Source organism: Montipora foliosa, chromosome 12 (genome assembly GCF_036669935.1).
Source record: "Montipora foliosa isolate CH-2021 chromosome 12, ASM3666993v2, whole genome shotgun sequence".
NCBI classification, from domain to species: domain Eukaryota; kingdom Metazoa; phylum Cnidaria; class Anthozoa; order Scleractinia; family Acroporidae; genus Montipora; species Montipora foliosa.
Genome location: NC_090880.1, coordinates 27440275 through 27445274, shown reverse-complemented (window position 1 = coordinate 27445274; position 5000 = coordinate 27440275). Strand labels below are relative to the sequence as shown.

Sequence of the window (5000 nt, the reverse complement as noted above, 5' to 3'; positions counted from 1 at the left end):
GTAAAAACACATTATCAACTAGGAAGCACTAGTCTCATAAAAAAAACATAAACTCTAAGTGTACTCTCGATTTACAGGTTGGTATAAGTAAATCTTAAAAGGAATCAACAAACAGCTTACTTTGTTATAATCAGCAACACAAAGGCCTGGCAGAGAAGTTTTTACACAAAACTTATCTGAAGATTTGTCAAACCGCTCAAATGGCAACAACTGTATGCCAACGTTGCTCCAGATGTTTTATCTAAATTCGCAGTTTTAAGTAAACAGTATAAAAATGTTGATTTATTTTCAGTCAATTATTAATGAGAAGAAGTAAGAAAGCCTGTTTAAAGAGGTTCTCTTTCACAGCAACTGATGAGACGCAGTCCAAAGAGAATGGCACTTTAATATTTCAGTTTTAAAAGTGTCAAACCAGTGTCATTAGATTTGAAGCCGAATGTTGTTAGAGAAAACGTTTTGGGGGAACAGAAATCAGCTCTAACACTCTTGGTTGACTCTTCTTTATTCCTCGACTGTGCTTCTGTTACAACAGCAATCGCTAACAACTAACAACTTACTCCCAAGTACTATTAAAGCCTTTTTTATACCTACATGTCAAGCTCGTGCCCACCCGATTTGTCATGAAGCATGTGCCGACATTAGCATATTCTTTCTTTGAGTACGATCTACAGTGAAACCTCTGTTATAGGTGGCCCAGTGGCCGCTTAATTAATAGGGTTTCGTCAGAAATTAGCAAAATCTTCAGTAGAAACGTCACCTTATTCTGAAACAAACACCTTTAGACCAAAGGACAAAAGTATTTAATTTGATATGATTTCATTTGTGCACTATCCCACAAGCTAGCTATCCAGCGTTAAACATAACATAACGCCGTTGTTATGCAAAGTACCGGAAAATGTGTGCTAAAATGCTTGCTGCACCTGCAGCAAGATTATTTTTCCATCTTTAACCAATCATATATAACTGTTCTATGGCGTTATCGTTGCCGTAGCTGTCGTCTTTTCTTAAACTCCTAATTGTAAGTTAGAATACTGATCAAAGTCCAAGTTTCGAAGGTTATATGGTCTTGAATCGTTTCTGGTAAAGATGGTCCCAAGGTTACTTAGGAACCGGTTAACCTTCTTTTATTTCGTGTATTGAATTAATTAAAATTGAGGGCCCCGAGGGGGGTGTTTGTTCCTTTAAAGATTTGCTTGTGTTCCCTTGTTCCCGAAAGTACTTTCAAAATTGTTTTCAGCTTTTTGATCCCTGAAATGGCTTATGTTCCCTTGTTTCCTAAGATATTTGTCTTTGTTCCCCTGTTCCTTAGTTTATAAAATTTGAGCTATGTTCTCTTGTTCCCTCTGGGAGAACCTCAAAATTGCACTTCTTCATAAGGTGCTACTTGATGAGGGAATTCTCCGCGCTTAAAATATGTTCATCGAAAGCTCTTTCTATAATCGATTAAACTTCCTCTATTGAAGATGAGTTTGTGGATAAATTCAAACGTAGTTTTTAGGATGCGCGCTTTGTTGATCAGTAATAAATACCACAAGACATCGCCACCGTAAGCGTTGTCAAATAGGGCGCAAAAAACTGTCCTTTAGCATTCGTAAAGAACAAACATGCCTTTAAGTTGTGCTTGATGACCTAAAATCTATGAGTTTAGTTTAGTGTTCCAGAAAACTAAAACAGAAATCTCATTTGCTTGATTCTTGAAATGATATTCATGGCGGAATACGACTACCCTAAATGTTCAGGCAGATCCCCTCTGACAAAATTCTATGTATGTTATTTCATAAATGTCCGTATAAATTTCACTCGTTTGCATTGCTTGATAATGGTTTCATGACCGGACTCCGAAAAGTTGTTAACGTTAAATTTCGTGCATTAACCGTTAATTACTTGGTGCCGAAATTGAAAAACTCAGCCAATTGATTCACAACCTAATGATCTTTGGGTATAGCCCGGCTAGTTCAACAAACTTCTGTTGTGGTGAGACGGCCACTGAAAAATTAATAACTCATCACATTTTCGCATTGCAAAATGAAAACTCGGGGAAAACTGTGAATGGGTTTAAGTGGATGTGACGAACCCTATCTTTTATGGTGCATGCCGTAAAAACACAATATCAACTAGGAAGCACTTATAAAAAACACAAACTCTAAGTGTACTCATGATTTACAGGTTGGTATAAGTAAATCTTAAACGGAATCAACAAACAGCTTACTTTGTTATAATCAGCAACAGAAAGGCCTGGTAGAGACGTTTTTACACAAAAGTGATCTGAAGATTTGTCAAACCGCTCAAATGGCAACAACTGTATGCCAACGTTGCTCCAGATGTTTTATCTATTCGCAGTTTCAAGTAAACAGTATAAAAATGTTGATTTATTTTCAGTCAATTATTAATGAGAAGTAAGAAAGCCTGTTTAAAAAGGTTCTCTTTCACAGCAGCTGATGAGACGGAGTCCAAAGAGAATGGCACTTCAATATTTCATTTTAAAAGTGTCAAACCAGTGTCATTAGATTTGAAGCCGGATGTTGTTAGAGAAAACGTTTTGGGGGAACAGAAATCAACTCTAACACTCTTGGTTGACACTTCTTTATTCCTCGAGTGTGCCTCTGTAACAACAGCAATCGCTAACAACTAACAACTTACTCCCAAGTACTATTAAAGCATTTTTTTATACCTACCTGTCATTCACCATTAAAGTAGGGATGGCGCAGTGGTGAAAGCACTCGCCTTCCACCAATGTGGCCCGGGTGCGATTCCCCGATCCGGCGTCATATGTGGGTTGAGTTTGTTGCTTTTTTACTCTGCACCGAGAGGTTTTTCTCCGGGTACTCCGGTTTTCCCCTCTCCTCAAAAACCAATATGATTTGATATACATTAAGGACGGTGCCTACTAATTAAGGACGTTCGCGCGAAAATTTTTCAACATTGATTTTTTTCTCAAACTTTTACCACTGTAAGATGATGAGTTAGTTATGTCAGAAATGTAAAAAAAATGGGGGGTCACCGACTTCGTTTTGGAGAGAACATGCCCGGAAAAACACCCAAAATGTGACAAAATCGGGCTTCGTTAGCGAATAAGGCCAGTGTCTGTAAACCCAAATATATTGCAATTAAATCTTTGAAGTGAAATCCTCTCTGCCAAATATTGTTTAAGTGGACTTATTAAGTGAATTTAGTCAACTGGTGAGGTTCCTTAAAGATCAAGTTCGCATTTAGCGACCACAGTTTCACGCGACTTGCCGCCTCAAGATGGCTGGATTTGATGTCCCTTGAGCAGAAATCTTGAAATCTTTTTAACTTCCCACATTGACTTTTTGTTCACTTTTGGACAACGTGGAGATAATTGTAAATAAAATCCGTTTCTGGAAAGAAAAATTGGGGTCACCGAACGTCCAAGACCGTTAAATCCAGGCAAAGCTATAGCAATGGCCTTTTGCCCTACCATTTCTCATTTTATTACTTAGCGCGCGCGCTCGTGTATGACGTGGCGTGTGCATTTGCGTGCGCAGCAAGGATGCGCAGAAACAATTGGCGCGAACGTCCTTAAAAGGTATTTTTGCGCGGTTTACTGAATATGCGGGAAAAGCAGATCTTAACAAGTATTATCGAAATCCAAAAAAGAAAATTGGGGCTAGCCACGCATTTTTCGAAGATAATTAATCAACAATATTTGTAAAAAGCTTTAAAATACAAAGCAATGTATGGCGTTCTTTGCCAAATTGAAGCTTAATTATCTCTGAAAAATGCATGGTTGCCCCCAATTTTCTTTTTGGATACCGAGAGAAATTGCTAAGTTCTGCTTTCTCCGCATAGTTTTGAACCGCGCAAAAATATCCCTGTATTAATAAGCACAGCTGATAGGAAATCCGAGTATTTCGAGATGCGCAGAACGTATGCGCAATAACAATAGTAAGCACGGTCCTTAATTTGATTAATATATTAAGCACTGTCCTTAATTTCCTGCTGACATTGAAATGGACAAAGGACAAAAGTATTTAATTTGATATGCTTTCATTTGTGCACGACCCCACAAGCTATCCAGCGTTAAACATAACATAACGCCGTTGTTAAGCAAAGTACCGGAAAATATGTGCTAAAATGCTTGCTGCACCTGCAGCAAGATTATTTTTCCACCTTTAACCAATCATATATAACTGTTCTATGGCGTTATCGTTGCCGTAGCTGTCGTCTTTTCTTAAACTCCTAATTGTAAGTTAGAATACTGATCAAAGTCCAAGTTTCGAAGGTTATACGGTCTTGAATCGTTTCTGGTAAAGATGGTCCCAAGATTACTTAGGAACCGGTTAACCTTCTTTTATTTCGTGTATTGAATTAATTAAAATTGAGGGCCCCGAGGGGGGTGTTTGTTCCTTTAAAGATTTGCTTGTGTTCCCTTGTTCCCGAAAGTACTTCCAAAATTGTTTTCAGCTTTTTGATCCCTGAAATGGCTTATGTTCCCTTGTTTCCTAAGATATTTGTCTTTGTTCCCCTGTTCCTTAGTTTATAAAATTTTAGCTATTTTCTCTTGTTCCCTCTGGGAGAACCTCAAAATTGCACTTCTTCAGAAGGTGCTACTTGAGGAATTCTCCGTGCTTGAGATATGTTCACCGAAAGCTCTTTCTATAATCGATTAAACTTCCTCTCCTTGAAGGTGAGCTTGTGGATAAATTCAAACGTAGTTTTTAGGATGCGAGCTTTGTTGGTCAGTAATAAATACCACAAGACATCGCCACCGTGAGCGTTGCCAAATAGGGCGCAAAAAACTGTCCTTTAGCATTCGTAAAGAACAAACATGCCTTTAATTTGTGCTTGATAATCTAAAATCCATGAGCTTAGTTTAATGTTCCAGAAAACTAAAACAGAAATCTCATTTGCTTGATTCTTAAAATGATATTCATGGCGAAATACGACTACCCTAAATGTTCAGGCAGATCCCCTCTGACAAAATTCTATGTATGTTATTTCATAAATGTCCGTATAAATTTCACTCGTTTGCATTGCTT

The 5000-nt window shown here is 37.9% G+C and overlaps 1 protein-coding gene across 4 annotated transcripts in view; it reads right to left on the bottom strand.

Moving 5' to 3' along the window:
* The window catches only part of LOC137980380 (lactadherin-like), a 33523-nt gene that overhangs the window by 8087 nt on the left and 20436 nt on the right, over positions 1-5000 (bottom strand). Inside the window, exon 1 of one of the 4 annotated variants that reach the window (XM_068827812.1) lies at positions 2210-2296. The exons of 1 other annotated variant lie outside the window; for it this stretch is intronic. The gene's annotated coding sequence lies outside the window, so the exon portion shown is untranslated. Of the gene's footprint in view, positions 1-120; positions 238-591; positions 677-2209; positions 2297-5000 lie in introns of those variants that run through there. 2 more of the 4 variants (XM_068827814.1, XM_068827813.1) reach the window with 2 other exon arrangements.